Raw genomic sequence first — 19,082 nt, 5'->3', positions numbered from 1 at the left:
ATATCTTATTAAACTTGATGTTATTTTATATGATTGTCTCTAAACATTCCTACGCTGTCTGAACGACGCGGTGGGTGTTGTCTTGTAGTTGCGTACGGTATACAAGACCGACTCTACTGTATCATCTTCGTTAATTTCTCTAACCTTGATATTATACCGTATGTATTCCATCGAGATTTCGATTTATTTACGCATACGGTAATTTACTGTTATGATATTTTCGGTTTCTTTCGCAATTTCCAAATTTTAATTTAAAAAATTGTATTTCATAGTAAAAGTGTCTTTGTATTAGTTAAGTCTTCGATTATGACAATATTTTGTTGAATTTGTTGCTGTATTGTGTAACTGTATACAATCCTACGCTCCTGGAGCGACACGAATGGGTTGGCCTTGTAGTTGCCTTCGGTAAGTCGAAGCTACACGTCTGTACGTTCTTTGACAATTTCAATAACTCCTATATTGTACCGCAAGCATTCCTTAGCAGTTTTATATTTATTTTTGTATACGGTAAATTACCGTTACGATATATTCAATTCCATTCTAAATTGTCAAACTTTCAATTAGGAAAATTGAATTTTTTACGAAAAGTGTCTTTTGAATAATGTGAGATTACGTATATGACAATATTTTGTTAAGCCTGATGTTCTTTTATATGATTGTCTGTTTACGTACCTACGTTTCCGGAGCGACACGGCTGGAGTGGCCATGTAGTTGCGTTCGGTAGATCGGAGCGACACTACTGTATGCTCTTCGTTAATTGATGCAACATTGATATTGTTCCGCCTGCATTTTTTCCCAGCCTCCTATCTATATGTACATAGTGTTATTCACTGTTATGATATTTTCGATTTTTTTTCAAAATGTTCGGTTTTTAATTGAAAAAATTGAATTCCTTAGTAAATGTGCCTTTGAATTAGCTGAGCTTACGGTTGTGACATTAATCTGTTAAACCTGTTTTTATTTTATATGATTGTCTATATACGTACCTACTCGGTCGTAGCGACACCACTGTCGATGTCTCGTTGTCGCGTATGGCAGATCGGAAGGAACGACTGATTGGTCTTTGATAATTCCAGTATCCTGTATTTTGTGTCGTATGCATTTTCCCCAATTTTTCCAGTTACATATAAATACTGTAATTTGCTGTTATGATATTTTAGATGTTCCTTAAAATTTTCAATCTTTGCTTCATAAAATTGTATTTCATTGTAAAAGTTTCATTGGAATTAGTTGAGTGTACGTTTATGACAATATTTTGTTAAATTCTTGGTTATTTTGAATGACAGTCTGCATGCGTACCTACATTGATGGAGCAACACGTATTGGCAGGTGTTGTTGTTGCGATCGGTCGATCGGCTCGACACTGCTGGATGGTCTTTGAATATTCCATCAATCATAATATTGCACCGTGTGCATTCCTGCGCAGTTTTTTATTTATTACTACATACTGTACCTTGCTGTTATAATATTTTCAATCCTCTTCGGAATTCCAAATTTATATCTTCAAAAATTTAATTTTCTTCTAAAAGTGTCTTTGTCATTCGTTAACTGTACGTTCACTACATTATTTTGTTAAGCTTAGTGAAATTTTATATGACAGTCTCTATATGTACTTACGTTGCGGGAGGGACACGTCTGGACTGGACTTGTAGGTGCGTACAGTAGATCCGAGCGGCAAACGGGATGGTCTTCGTTAATTTCTGTAAACAAGATTTTACACCGCATGAAATTTCTTTACCAATTTTTCCATTTATTTATACATTCTGTTATTTACTGTTATGATATTTTGGATGTTTTTCAAAATTTTCTTTTTGTTTGAGAAATTGTATTTCTCAGTAAACGTATCTTTGGAATTAGTTGAGTGTACGTTTATGAAATTATTTTGTTAAAATTATTCTTACTTTATATGATTTTCAGTATACGTACCTAGGCTGGAGGAGCGATTCGACCCACGACGTCTTATATTTGTGTCCGGTAGATCGGAGCAACACTACCTGATGGTTTTCGTTAATTGCCTTAACCTTGATATTGTACCGTATGCATTTTTTCCCAGTCGTCCACATATATATGCACACTGAAATTTACTGCTATGATATTCTCAATTTTCTGCAGATTCATCAATTTTTAGTCTAAAAATGTGTATCTCTTCGTAAAAGTGCCTTTGGAACTAGTTGAGTGTACGTCTGTGACATTACTTTGTAATACTAACTGTTATTTTGTACCATTGCTTGTATTTGTAACTACGCTTCCGGTGGTACATGGTTGGTGTGGCTTGTTGCTGCGTTCGGCTGATCTCAGCGACACTGCTGTATGATCTCCGCTAATTTCATTAACCTAAATATTGTACCATATGAATTCTTTCGAAATTTTCCATTTATTTATACATACTGCGATTAACTGCACTTATATTTTAGATTTTTGTCATAATTTCCAATTCTTAATTTGGAAAATTGAATTTTTTGAAAAGCGCCGTTGGAATTATTTGAGTGTATATTTATCACAGTATCTTCTAAAACACATTGTTATTTTATGTAACTGCCTTTATACGAACCTACGCTTCCGGAGAGACACGATTGTCGTGGTCTTGTTGTTGTTTTCGGGAGATCGGAGCGACACCAGAGTATGGTTTTTGTTAATTTCATTAACATTAATATTGTACCGATTGCACTTCTCCCAGATTTTGATTTATATATACATACTGTAATTTATTGTTTCGATGTTATCGATTCTATTCGAAATTTTCATTTTTTGATTTAAAAAATTGTATTTCTTAATAAACGTGTCTTCGGAGTTAGTTGTGTACACGCATGAGACACTGTTCTGTTATACTTATTGTTCTTCTATGTGATTGCGTGAATGCGCCCCTACGCTTCCGGAGCGACAGGTCTGGAGTTGTTTTTGCAGTTGCGTATACCATATCGGGGCGGCAGACTGTACGGGCTTCTTCAATATGTTTAACCATGATATCGTAACGTATGCTTCCTTTAGCAGTTCTTTCTTTATTTACAGATATTGTAATTAACTTTTATGATTTATGGTATTTTCGATTTTCTTCGAATTAACCAATTTTTAACTTCAAAAATTGTATTTTATAGGAAAAGGTTCTTTGGAATTAGTTGAGTGTACGTTTATGGCAACATTTTGTTAAATTGTCTGTTGTTTTATATGATTGTCTCAATATGAACCGACGCTGCCGGGTCGACAGACCTGGCGAGGCCTTGTAATTGTGTACGTGTGAACTGAACGGAATTCTGACCGGACTTCTTTAATTTCTTCTACCTTGATTTTGTACCTAATGCACTTTATTACAGTATTCCATTTATATATGAATACCGTAATTTACTGCTATGACAGTTTCGATTTGTTTCAACCCTTTCGGTTCCGAATATAAGAAATTGTATTTCCATGTAAAAGTGTCCTTTGAATTATTTGAGCATACGTTTATGTCAATATTATATTAAGCTTGGTGTTATTTTATGTAATTGTCTGTATACGTGCCAACAATGTCATAGCAACACGGCTGGCGAGGTCTTGTAGTAGCATCCAGCTGATCGTTGCGGCACAACTGGATGGTCTTCGTTATTTTCTATCACTCTATTGTTGTACCGTATGCATTCATTCGCTGTTTTCTATTTATGTATAAGTACTGTCATTTACTGTTGTGATAGCTTCCATTTTCTACAATGTTTCCATTTTTTATTTTAAAAATTTGTATTTCTTAGTAAAAGTGTCTTTGAAATTAGTTCAGGGTACATACGACATTATTTTCTCAAGTTTCTTTTATTTCACATGATTGTTTGTATACGTACCTACACTTCCGGAGTGACACGACTATCGATATTTCGTAGTCGCGTATGGCAGATCGGAAGGCACGACTGATTGGTCTTTGTTAATTACAGTATCCTGTATTTTGTGTCGTATGCATTTTCCCCAATTTTTCCAGTTACATATAACAACAGTAATTTGCTGTTATGATATTTTCGACTTTTTCAAATTTTCCATTTTTTAATTTCAAAACATGTATTTTATAGGAAAAGTTCCTTCGTATTCGTGAAGTGCACGATTATGACAATATTTTGTTAAACTTATTGTTATTTCATATGATTGTCTGTATGCGTATCTCCGTTGTCGGAGCGACACGACTGGCGATGTCTTGTAGCTGCGTATGGCAGATCGGAGGGGCACTACTGGATGGTGTTCTACAATTTTGTCATCCTTGATATTTAACCGCATAAATTTTTTCACAGTCTTGCATTTGTTTATACATATTGTAATGTACGGTTATGATATCGTCGGTTTAATGCAAAATTCACAATTCTTATTTTATCAAATTTGATATCTTGGTTAATGATTCTTTTGAATTAGTTGAGATCAGGTTTATGACAATATTTTGTTTAACTTGTCGTCATCTTAGATGATTGTCTGTATACGCTCGTTCGCAGCCGGAGGGACACGACTGACGAGGTCTTGTAGTCGCGTTCGGCACATCGGAGCGGCACACAGGATAACCTTCGTTAATTTCTTTAACCTTAATTTTGGACTGTATACATTCTGTCTCATTTTAGTATCTATGTCCACGTACTGCAATTTACTGTTGTGATATTTTCGATTCCCATCAAAATTTTCAACTTTTAAATTCAAAAATTGCTTTTGTTGGTAGAAGTACTTATGAATCTGGTGCGATTACGTGTATGACAATATTTCATAAAGCTTGTTAATATTTTATATAATTGCCTGTATGAGTACCTACGCTGTCGGAGCGAGAGGGCTCAAGTGGTCCTGTAGTTGCGTTCGGTATTTCGCAGCGCCACTGCTGTACGGTTTCGGTTAAATCCTTAACCTTGATTGTGTACCATATACAATCTGTCGCAGTTTTCTATTTATTTCTACATACTGTAATATACGGTTATGGTACTATCGATTTTTCCGAAGTTTTCTATTTTTAGTATAGAGAATTTAGTATATAGAGTATCTTACTCAGCGTGCCTTTTGAATTGGTTGAGTGTACGTTTATAACAGTGTGACGCCAGCCAAAATCTAGCCAACGCATCACCGGACGCATCACCCAGACAGCAACCGTAGCAAAACCAGCCAAAGCCAGACAACAGATGACTAGAAACCGCTTAGTCAATCAGAAAATTAAAGTACAAAAACCGAGCACAAACCAATAATGCAGTTCTATATTATACCTGAATAGGAACTTTTCTACATTTGTATACCTATCCTGAAAACCTACGTTATATGGTTAAAACTACTCAATATCTGTAATACACTTACTTTACGGAATAAGTATTATTATACGAAACCTAGTTTTTTCTGGAAGGGGGCTCTTCCACCATAGTTGAAGACCCGCACGTTTATATTTTATTTTAATACTTGGCACGTATTTCCCCGTGACAAAATTGGTTTATATTTTATTTCAATACTTGCCACATATTTCCCCGTGACAACAGCATTATGGTAAACATATTGATATTTTGTACGATTGTCTGTATACGTGCCTACGCCGCCGGAGAGACACAACTGGCGAAGTCTTGTAGTTGCGTACGGCACATCGGACGGACATACTGGATGATATTGCATAATTTCTTGAATCATTATATTGCACCGCATGCATTCTTTCGCAGGTGTTCATTTGTTTATTATACTGTAATTTACTCGTATGGTATTTTCGATTTCTATCAAAATTCACAAATTTTATTTTAAAACATTGTTTCTTAGTAATGTTTCAGTTGAAATTAGTTGATTTTACGTTTATAATATTACTTTGTTAAAATTCTTGATATTTTATATGTCTGTCTGTACATGTACCAACGCTGCCAGAACAAAAACGACTGTCGATGTCTTATAGTAGCGTATGGCAGATCCGAGATGCATACTGCATGGTCTTCGTTAATTTCATTATGCATAATATTGTACCGTGTGCATTCCTTCTCAGTTTTCTATTGATTTACGAATACAGTAATATACTACTTTGATATTTTCGATGTTCATCGGAGTTTTCAATTGTTATTTGAAAAAATATTATTTCTTAGTAAAAGTGACTTTCGAATTTGTTGACTAAACGTTAAGGACAATATTATGTTTTGTTCCTTGTTATGTTGTATGATTGTCTGTTTACGTATCTGCGCATCCGGCTGTACACGACTGGCGTTGTCATGTAGCTGCTTTCGGTTGATGGGGGCGACAATACTCTATGCTCTTTGTCTATTTCCATGAGCTGGTTATTGTACCGCAACAGTTCTTTCGCAGTTTTCTGTTTATTTCTACATGCAGTAATTTACTGTTTATAAATTTTCGATTCTGTTCATAATTTCCAATTTTGATATTCAAAAATTGTATTCTTTAGAAAGGTGTCTTTGGAATAAGTTCAGTAATGGTTTATGACAATATCTTTGTAAACTTATAGTTCCTTTATGTGATTGTCTGTATACGTACCTACACTGACGGAACATCGCGTCTGGAGTGGACTTGTCGTTGCGTACGGTATCTCGGTGCGACTCGACTGTATCCGTCAACGTATGCGCATTGTTGCCACGGGGCGACACGACGGAAATGGACTTGTAGCTGCGTAGTACCTCGGAGCGACAGTACTGGAATGGTTTCTTTAATTTTATTAGCCCTGATATTTTAACGTATGCATTTTTGTTTTATTTTCCACTTGTTTCTACATAATGTAATTTATTCTTATGACATTTTCGATTTATTACAAAATGTCCTATTTGTAATTTTAAAAATTGCACTTCGTTGGAAAAACTTCTTTGAAATTAATTGAATGTACATTTATAGCCATATTTTGTTAAACTTTTTGCCACTTTATATGATTGGTATATTATACTTTGTCTGCGACATTTCCCAGCTTTCCATTTATTTATACATACTCTTATTGACTGTTATGATATTATCGATTTCTTATATAATAATCAATTTTCAGTTTAAGCAATTGTATACCATAAGAGAAGTGCCTACGGTATTAGCTGAGTGTACGTTTATGTCAATATTATATTAAATTCTTTGTTATGTTATATTATTGTCTGTATTCGTACCTACGCAGCCTGGAGCGACACTGCTGGTGTGGTCTTGCAGTTGCGTTTGGTATATCGGATCGACAATATTGTATTATCTTCGTTAATTTCTCCAACCTTGATATTGAACCGTACGCATTTCTTCCCATTCGTCCGTATACTTATACATACTGTAATTTAACAAGTTGACTCTGGCCTGACTCACCGGTGCCCGATGCTTGTCTGTGCCCTGCGGCGGCATGAACGACCGGTGGTCCCTGCTAGATTGTTCCGTGGGGCGTCATTACACATTATACATTAACATTTTAATTAATACATTAAATATAACAAAATATAACGACTAATGTTACCGATGTAAATTTTTAAAACATTTTAAACAAAGTCCCGGCTTATCCGAACGACTGCTACAAATGGTCATTACTGTTTTTGTTTTGTTTGTCTCGTACTGTGTACATGTTAATTTTGTTAAGCGTTTGTAGCACTCTTTACATCTTTTCCTCATCTTCCTCGCGGGTTCTTGGTGTGAACGTAAAAAATGTATTTTCCATCTACTTCCTATTAGCTCTTCACTAGGGAGATTCTCAACACTCTTCAATAAATAATCAATAATTTTCCCTCTAAATTTTATATTTGGTAACGCTCGTTTCCCCACTGCTTGTGGATATACCATGCATTTACTAAAGAGGTCCCGAATATTAACTCCATGACAACTTTTCTATACCATTTTACCGTTTTCCGTAAATATTTACAATAGGAACACATTTGATCTGATATATCAACTCCCTTCTTCGCACTATTGCTTTCCGATCAACCAATAATTAGGCGTATTAATGACTCTGAAACGTTGAAGTTTCACGGCTGAGTCATTTATCGCAAGTGAATTACGAGTTTGCATTGGGATCGAAATGACACGAAAATATGCGACACACGCTTTGATTTCGTATCGAAGGAACATATTTTCGCGCACACCCCAGAGAAACTATTCGCCTTGGCGTGAAATCATTTGATTCTTCTCTTCTTTCAGCCCACGGGGAATATATTTCGTATCCTAGTATTAAACTATATTCCGGGCCATCACCCAGGCCGTCTGCAGGCACGTGCTCACATTGTTGAAGTGAGGCGTTAGATAACAGTGATTTCACCACTTATCGTTCACTTATGCTTTCAGAGTGACGTGAACCACAATTACAGCGCTCTAATGAGCACTCTGCAACACACACGCACGCACATCACTCATCTCTTCACTAGGAACACAACATATTCGCCTCTGAAAATCGAATCCGCGCAGCGTCACGAAACACGTCCGCACATCTCGAAGTCGCACGAAGGAATATTCCGAAACCTAACCAAAACCTAATCAGAGTGTTGGAACCCAGGCCAACCAACAGACGTGTTAATTGTGTTTACAACTGGCATGTAATAATTATGTTCAGTTATTTCCCACCTTTTTACTAATTTTTCATTTCCGCATCGTGTATGTCCATGAACCAAGATAAAACACGAGAACATAACCGTAACCTACCCAAAACCTATAACACCCGTTACAAGGCAGACCATTCCACTCGCCCATTTAATCTACTTGTTATTCTCAGTTTGCAGTTTGATTTATCAATTTCCTGTTTTCGCTTAATTGTTGCATGTCCGAAACTTGTGTTTCCGAGGACCACGTCCGAACCCGGAAACCTAACCCAAACTCGAGAACACAATCGAACTATGCTGAAAAACAAACCCGGGCGTTACAAAGCAGGCCAATACAAGCTGATTTATTGAATTTATTATTAGCAGTTAATAATTCCATTTAGGCATTTCGATCCGGATGCGTTGGTATCAATACAGACAATCATATAAAACAAAAACAAATTCAACAACATATTGTCATAAACGTGCACGAAACTAATTCCAATGTCACATTTCTTAACAAATACAACTTCTCACGATAAAAATGGGAAATTATGAAAATATCGAAAATATTACAACAGTAAGTTTGAGTATATTGAAATAGATGGAAAACTGTAAATGAATGAATACGGTACAACATTAAGCTTAATAAAATGGACAAAGACCAGAGAGCAGTGTCAGTCCAATCTACCTAACGGTACTACAACACCACTCCATTCACTCGTCGCTCGAAAGCGTACGTACTTATAGAAGCAACTATATAAAATAACAACAAAATTGACAAGATACTGTCATAAGCGTACACTCAACGAATTTCAAACGCACATCTCCTAAGAACTAGAATTTTTGAAATCAGAAATGGGGAATTCTGATAGAAATCGAAAATATTATAACAGTAAATCACAGTTTGTAGAAATAAAGGAATGCATAATGTACAAGGTCATGGTTAACGAAATTAACGCAGACCATCCAGTGGTGCCCCTCCGATCTGAAGGTCGCAACTACAAGACATCGCCAGTTGTGTCGCTTCAGCAGCGTAGGTAAGTATATAGACAATCATGTACAATAACTATAATTATAATAAAATGATGTCATAAACCTACCCTCAACTAATTCAATAGTCACGTTTCCTTATAAGTACAATTTTTATAAGTAAAATAATGAAATTATGAAGAAGATCGAAAATATTATAACTATAAGTTACATTATGAAGAAATAAATGGAAAGTTGAGGATGAATTCTTACGGCACTGTATTATGGTTAATGAAATTAACAATGACCATAGAGTGTAGTCGCTGCGGCCTACCGTACGCAAATACAATAACTCTCCAGTCGTGTCGATGTGGCAGCGTCTGTCCGTGTACAGGCAATCATATAATACAACAAGGAATTCAACAAAATATCTGTGTATAGGTACACTTAACTAATTCCAATGACACGTTTTCCAAAAAATATAACGCTTCAAATTGAAAATTGACAATTTTGAAAATGAGCGAAAATATCATAACAGTGAATGACAGTAAGTATAATTAAATGGAAAACTGGGAAAAAATGCATACCTTGCGGAATGTAGATTGAGCACAATATCGAAGACCATACAGCAGTGTCGCTCCGTTCCGCCGTACGCAACCTCGAGACTTTACCGGTCGTGTCGCTCAAACAGCGTAGGAACGTATACAGACAATCATATAAAATAACAATTAGATCATCAAAATAATGTCATTACCGTGCACTCAAATAATTCAAATGGCACTTTTAAAATGAAACACAATTTCTTAAAATAGAAAATGAAAATTTCGAAGAAAATCAGAAATATCAAGACTAATGAAATTAACGAAACCATTGCAGTATTGTCTCTCCGAGGTACCGTACGCAACAACAAATCCACTCCAGCCGCGTCGCTCCGGAGGAGTAGGTGCATATCCAGAAAATAAATATGAAATAACAGTAAGGTTAACATAATATTGCCATAATTGTAAGCTCAACTAATTCAATAGACACTTTTACTAAGTAATACAATCATTCAAATTAAACATCAGAAAATTTTAAAACAAATCGAAATTGTCATAGCATTACATTGCAGTTTGTATATATAAATGCTTGAATGTGAAAATCTACATACGGTACAAAATCATGGTTACAAATGTCAAAAAAGACCAACCAGTAATGCCGCTCCGATCTACCGAAAGCAATTACAAGACCACTGCAGTTGTGCGGCAACTAGACACTTTTATTAGGGAATACAGTTATATAAACTAAAAATTGACAATTTTGAAAAATTTCGGAAATATCATTACAGTAAATTACAGAACGTATATACAGGTAGAATACTGGGTAGAAATGCATACGTCACAAAATCAAGGTTAACGAAATTAACGAAGGCCATCCAATAACGGCGCTCCGACATGACGTACGTTGTTACATAATACGACAGCCGTGTTGCTTTGGCAGCGTATGTTCGTCTACAGACCATTATATAAAATAACAATAAGTTAAACAAAATAACGTCATTATCAAACACTCAACTGATTCCAATGACACTTTTACTAGGGAATACAGTTATATAAACTAAAAACTGATAATTTTGATAAAATCGGACATATCATAGCTGTAAATTACACTATATTGAAGTAAATAGAAAACCAGGAAAGAATGCATACGGCATTATATTATTGTTAAAGAAATTAAGGAAGACCATACTGTAGCGTCGCTCAGAACTGCAGAACGCAACCACAAGGCCACTCCAGTCATGCCGCTCCGGCACCATAGGTACGTATAGGGATAATTATATGAAATGGCAAAGAACTAAACAGAATATTGTCGTAATGCTCAGGGGATATACTCTCAGATTACCTGGTTTGACTCTCGGAATCACAGCATAAGTGGAGCTATTGGCTTATACGTTCTACTTTCGAATGTGGTTGTAACGCGCTCGAACGGATTCACTGTCGGTCATCTAATTCATACATGAAATAGGGGTGTCCGTGTCAAAAATACTACTGCTACTTTCTATCTGTGAACGCGAAGCTATGCTCACGATACAAAGGGACAGGAGAATTGATAACGTTCCATATCGGTTGGACTCTGTACCTTAGTATCTATTGCCTGAAATAGGGTGGCTAATGCCAATGGTGTACGGCGGATTTACTCCAGGAATACCCGGTTTGGCTCCAGGGATCACCGGTTGGGTGAAGCTACTGACTTAGGTGTTCGATTCACAAAGAAGGTTGTAACATTCGCGAACGGTTTGACCCTCGACATTCTACTTCATACATACAGTTATGGAGCCCGTCTGCTGAAATGTCTACTAATTTGTTTCCGCGAACCCGAAGCAGCACAATCGCTACGGCGGCTTGAGTTCTTGGATTGGGTGGTATAGATTGAAAAGAATGATTTTATACCAATTGTCATTTTTCTCCGACGGATTGACACTCAACTATAATATTCATGACGTGAATTAGGGTGTCTGTTGCCAATATTGTTCTGCGCGTATGCTTCTAGAATACGTGGTCAGACTCTCGCAATTATAGGAAATATGGAGCTATTGAGGAATATGCGCGACATTCAAGGATGGTGGTATCGTTCTCCAATGATTTGACTCTCGATTTTGCTATTCATACATGAAAAAAAGCTGTCCGTCTTATGAAATGTGTACCAATTTGTTTCCGTGCGCACTAAGCATGATACTCGCTACTACGGGTTAGGTTCTTGGAAGGTAAGGTATTCGGTAATACGTTTGACTTCATACCAATTGGTAACGCTCTCAAAGGGTTTGACGCTGTATATTTAACATTCAAACCGTGAATTTAGGTGTCTCCTGGTATATCTGAGCGACATACTGGATGGCCTTCGATAATTTCTTTAACCATGATTTTGATCCTTGTGCATTTTTCCCTACTTGTATGTTTATTAATACATGCTGTAATTGATCGTCATGGTGTTTCCGATTTTACTCGAAATTTTCCATTTTTATCATAAAAAACTTTAGTTCCGAGCAAAGCGCATTTGGAATTTGTTGTGTGTACGATTATGACTATATTATGTAGAATCCTTTGGTATTTCCTATGATTGAATGCATACGTACATATGCTTCCTGGGTGACACGCCCGCGGTGGTGTTAAACTTGCTGTCGAGCGATCGTATTATACACTACTGCATGGTTACCGTTTGTTTCCATAACCATAATTTTGTGCCGTATGTTTTTTCCAAGTTTTCCATTTATTTATACATACTGGAAATTACTGTTAAGGTATTTTCCACTTTTTTCACAGTTATCAATTTGTAGTTACAAAATATTGTATTTGTCTTTAAAAGTGTCTTTTCAATAAGTCGAGTGAACGTTTATGAAAATATTATGACAAACTTATTGTTATTTTATATGATTGCCTGCATATGTATGTACGTTGCCGGAGCGACATGACTGAAGTAGATTTGTAGTTGCGTATGGTGCATTGGAGCAACGCTAATGGGAGGTCTACGTTAATTTCTTTATCCTTGATCTTGTAGCGTATGCATTCTCTCGCAGTTTCCATTTATTGATAAACACGGTAATTTACTGTTGTGATATTTTCGATTTTCTTCGAAATTTTCAATTCTTTTATTAAAAAATTATATTCCTTAGTAAAAGTGGCTTCGCAATTAGGTGAGTATATGTTTGTGACACAATTTTGTTAAGCTTATGGTTATTCTATATGACTGTGAGTATACATGCATGCGCTGTCGGAGCCACACTACTGGCGGGGCCTTGTACTTGCGTACTCCCGATCGGAGAGGCACTCCTGGATGGTCATCGTTAATTCCTCGAACCATAATATTCTACTGCATATATTCTTTCGCAGTTTTCAATCTATTAATAAATAATGTAATTTACTATTTCGATATTTTCAATTTTTTTCAAAATTTTCAATTCATAGTTTAATAAATTTTATTTCTCTGAAAAAGTAGCAGTGGGATTAGCTGGTCTTGTATTTGCGTTCGGTGCACGGAGTCACACCGTTATATGGTCTTTTATAGTGTTTTTAACCTTAATATTATACCGTATGCATTCTTTCATAGTCATCTATTTACTTTCATATACTCTTATTTACTTGTTATGGCATGTTCCATTTCTTCAAAATTATAAATTTCCTGTTTCAAGATCTGTAATTCTTAGTAAAAGTGTATACGGAATTAGTTGAGTGTACGTTTATGATGTTGCCACGGGAAATACGTAACAAGTATCAAGATAAAATATACACGCGCGGCTCTTCAACCTTGGTAGAAGAGCCCCCTTTCTAAAAGAAACTATGTTTCTTATATAAATACATATTTCGTAAAATATGTGTAATACCGATGTTGAATAATTTAAATATTTAACGTCAGTTTTCAGGATAGGTATACGAATGCGGAAACGTTCCATTTGAGGTATAATATAGAACTGTTTTATTCGTTAGTGATCGGTTTTTATACTACAATTTTCTGGTCGAATAACCGATTTCTAGCCACGTGTCGTCTGGTTTTGGCTGATTTTGATACGGTTGCTGTCTGGGCGATGCGTCTAGTGATGCGTCGGCTGGAGTTTGGCTGGCGTCACAACCTTGTGTTCTAAAGTATGCATCCTTCTCCTATTTTATATTTGTTTCCACATACTGTAATTTGCTGTTATGGTAATATCCATTTTTCAAAATTTCCAATTTTTAATTTACAAAATTTGTATTTCTTAGGAAAAGTGTGTTTGCAATTTGTTGTGTGTACAATTATGACTTTATTTCGTTAATCTCATTGTTACATTATATGATTATCTGTACATGTACCTACGCATCCGGAGCGACACGACAAGAGTGGACTTGTAGTTGCGTTCGGCTGATCGGAACGACAATACTGGCTAATCTTCGTTAATTTCCTTAATCATGGTATTGTAACGTCTGCATTTTGTTAGCTTTTCTGTGTAATACTACATATGGTAATTTATTGTTCTGATATATCCGATTCTTTTCAATATTTCCTATTTTTAATTTTAAATATAGCTATTATTAGTAAAGGTATGCTTGGAATTGGTTGTATGTACGTTTATTACAATATTTTGTTTAGTTCTTTGTCATTTTATATAATAATCCCTATTCGTACATGCGGTGCCGGAGCGACACGAGTAGGGTGGTCATGCATTGCGTTCGGCAGGCATGAACGACCCTACTGTATGGTGCTGGATGATTTCCTTAACCTTGATATTGTACCGTACGCACCTTTCGCAGTTTTCTATGTATTCCTACAAACTGTATTTTACTGTTATGATATTTTCGATTTTCTTCGCAATTTTCAAATTTATTTTTAAAAATAGGATTCTATACTAACAGTGTCTTTGGAATTAGATGATTGTACGCTAATGACTTATTGTGTTAAACAAATTGTTATTATATACGATTGGCTGTATACGTACCTATACTGTTTAAGCGACACGACTGTGTAGGTCTTGCAGCCGCGTAGTCGCAGTCTACCATTATTTTATACATCTTGTAATTGACTGTGACGGTACTCTCGATGTTCTCATAGTTTCCTGATTTTAATTGAGGAAATTGTATTTCTTAGTAAAAGCGCCTTTCGAATTAGCTTAGTGGACGTTTATGGCAGTATTTTGTATACTCCTTGTTATTTTATATGATCGCCTGCATTCGTACCAACGCTGCAGGAGCGACACGACTGGCGATGTCTTACAGTTGCCTACCGCAGATCGTAGCGTCACTGCTGGATGGTCTTTCTTAATTTGATTAACCTTAATATAGACCGGGAGAAAATGCATACGGTACAAAGTCAAGGATAAACAAACTAACGAAGACCATTCAGTACTGCAGCTCAGATTTTCCGCACGCAACTACAAAACCTCACCTGTGGATTCGCAACTCTGCGTAGGTACGTATAGAGAGGATCATATAAATCGACAATATGATTCACATAGTGATGTGGTAAACAAACACTCAACTAACACCAATGTCAATTTTGCAAAGAAATACAATTTTTTACATAAAAAATTTTGAGAAAACTCGCAAATATCATAACAGTAAATTACAGTATGCCGAAACGTATAGAAATCTGCGAAAAATTGCATACGGTACGACTTCCAGATTAAGGTAATCAAGGAAAATCGTCCAGTAGTGACCTTTCGATGTATCATATGCAACTACAGGTCCACTCCGGTCGTATCGCACCAGTGCGCTTATACGTATACGGTGAAGTACCGAATCGCGACAATCCGATATACTGTAAGCAACTAACATTCTGCTCCCGTCGTGTCGTACCGGGAGCGTAGGTACGTATAGACACAATCATATATTGTATCAACATGCATTTCAGGGTATGGTTTTTTAACGTAGATTGAACTAGTTCCAACGGCGCTCATAATAAAAAATAGAATTAATAAAATTAATAAATAAAAATTCAGAAAAAAGTCAAAGAAATCAAAGCAATAAATGACAATATGTAGAAATAAAGAGAAACCTGGGAGAACATGCAAATGGTACAAATTCAAGATTAATGAAATTAACGTAAACCACCCATTTGCGTTGCTCCAATGTACCATTCGCAACTACAAGTATACTCCAGTCCTGTAGCTCCGGCATCGTAGGTAAGTATACAGGCAATACAATAATACAACAATGAATTCAACAAAATATTGTCATAAACGTACACTTAAATAATTCGAATGGCACTTTTACTGAGAAATACGATTGTTTGAACTAAAAATTAAAAATTTTGAAAAAAGAATTGGAAATATTACAACAGTAAGTTTCAGTAAGTGTAAATATAGTGAAAATTGTGAAAGAATGCTTACGGTACAATATTGAGTAACGTGAAATTAACAACGATCACGCTGTCGAGTGGGTCCGACCTACCGAACGCAACTACACGGCCACACTATCGTGTCGCTCCATGAGCGTATGTTCCTGTACAGACAATCACATAATACAACAATAAATTCAACAAAATATAGTCATAAACGTACGCTAAAACAGTTCCAGCAACCCATTTCGTAAAAAATACAATGTTTGAAATTAAACGTTGGGAATTTTGAAAAAAAATTGAAAATAGTATAACAGTAAACTACAGTATGAAGGAATAAATAGAACACTGCGACAGTTTGCATACGATACAAAATCAAGTTTAAAGACAATATCTAAGACCATCCAGTAGTGCCTCTGCGTTCTGCAGAAATGCAAATACAAGACCTCGCCAGTCGTGTTGCTGCGACAGCGTAGGTATGAATAGAGAGAGTCATGTAAGGTACCAACAAGCAGAACAAAATATTGCCATAAACGTACACTCAAAAAATCCCAAACTCACTTTTACTAAGGAATACCATTTTTATAATAAAAAATGACTATTTCGAAAATAATCAGAAATTTCATAACAGTAAATTACAGAATATATAAATAAATTGAAAAAGTGGAAAAAAATTGATGTGGATCAAAATTATGGTTATAGAAATTAACGAAGACCATTCAGTAGGCCGCCCCAATAGTGTAGGTACATTTGGTGACATTCATATGGAATAACAATAAAATAGACAATAAAATAATGTCTTAAACGTGCACTCATATAATTCCAGAGGCACCTTTATGGAGAAATACAATTTTTTAAACTAAAAACTAAAAATTTCGAAACAAATCCGGTATATCGTAACTGTAAATTACAGTATGTAAGAATAAAGAGAAAACAGGGAAAACATGCAAACGGTACAATATCAAGGTCAAAGGAATTGACAAGGACCTAACGGCACTGTCGCTCCGATCAAGTGAACGCTACTACAAGACCTCGCCAGTCGTGTCGATCAAATAGCGTAAGTACGTATACAGACAATCATACAAAATAATGTCATACGCGTACACTGAACAAATTCCAAAGTCTCTTTTCCTAAGCAGTACAATTTTTTAAAATGAAATTGAAAAATCTAAATTGAAAATTTAGAATATAATCGAAAATACCACAACTGTAAATAACCGAATTGAGAAATAAATAGAAACCTGCTACATAGTGCATACGGTACAATATCATGGTTAAAGAAATTTACGAGGATCATACAGTAGTGTCGCTCCAATCTATCGACCGCAAATGCAACACGGCTTCAGTCGTGTCGCTCCGTGAGCGTAGGTGCACATGGAGACTATCATATAAAACAACAATGAATTTCGCAATATAGTCTCATAAACGTACACTCAAATGATTCCACTTGCACTTTTCATATAACATACATTTTTGAAATTATAAATTTGATATTCTGGAAAGTAACCAAAATGCCATAACTGTAAATTGCAGTACTTGTAAATAAATGGAACAGTGGGGAAAAATGCATACGGTACTATATTGAGGTTAAAAAAATTAATGAAGACCATAGACTAGTGTCGCTCCGATCTGCCGTAAGCAACTGGAAGATCTGGACAGACGTGTTGCTCCGGCAGCGCGGGAACATATGCGGGCAGACATATAAAATGACAATAAGTTTAACAAAATAACGTCATAAACACACATTCAAATAATTCCAATGTCACTTTTCATGTGAGATACTCTTTTGAACTAAAAAATTTGAAATTTTGAAAAGATAAACACAGTGCCATAATAGTAAATTACACTACGTATAAATAAATTGAAGACTGCGAAAGTATGCCAACAGTACATTATCAGTGATAAAGAAATTAACGGAGACCACTCAGTAGTGCGGGCTCCGATCTGCTGTATGCAACTAGAAGGAGTAGACAGTCGTGCTGCTCTGGCAGGTTATATATGTATACGGACAACCGTATAAAATAAGAATATGTTAAACAGGATTATGTCACACACGTACACTGAACATAATCCAATGACACTTTTACGATGAAATACAATCTTTTAAACTTAAAATTGATAACGATCTGAAAAATGGAAAATATCATAACAGTAAATTACAGCATGTATAAATAAATCAAAAACTGAGTAAATGCATACGCCAGAAAATAAGGATAAAGACATTATCGAATACCATCTAGTCGTGCCGCTCCTTTCTGCCGTAAGCAACTTCACCACTTCGCCAATCGTGTCGCTCCGATAGCGTAGGTACGAATATTGACAATCATATAATACAGCAATAAGTTTAGCAAAATATAGCGATAAACGTAGACTCAAATGATATCAATGGCAATATTAATTGAGATACAATTTTTTGTAGCCAAAGTTGTTAATTTTGATAAAAAATCGCAAACATCAAAACAGAAAATTACAGAATGTATAAATAAATCGAAAACGGGGCAAAATGCATACGCCATAATATCAGGAATACAGATGTTAACGAAGATCCTACACTAGTGTTGCTCCGATCGTCCGCACGCAACAACAAGAAATCTCCTGCCTTGTCGCTCAAACAGCATAGGTACGTATACAGACAATCATACAAATTAAGAATTAATTTTTCAAAGTAATGTCATAATCGTACACTCATCTAATTCAAAAAGCACTTTTATGAAGACATACAATTTCTAAAATTAAAAATTCAAACTTTTGAGGAAAAAAGCGTAAATATCATATGACTAAATTACGGTTTGAATAAATAAATGGTAAACTGCGAAGGAATGAATACTGTTCAATATTATGGTTAATGCAATTAACATAGGCCATCCAGTATGCACCTCCGATCAGGCCGTACGCAACAACAAGACA

The sequence above is a fragment of the Lasioglossum baleicum genome, unplaced genomic scaffold (assembly GCF_051020765.1).
Source record: "Lasioglossum baleicum unplaced genomic scaffold, iyLasBale1 scaffold0533, whole genome shotgun sequence".
Classification (NCBI taxonomy): Eukaryota; Metazoa; Arthropoda; class Insecta; order Hymenoptera; family Halictidae; genus Lasioglossum; species Lasioglossum baleicum.
The sequence above is the reverse complement of the archived record's forward strand: the minus strand, read 5'-3'. Positions refer to the sequence as shown.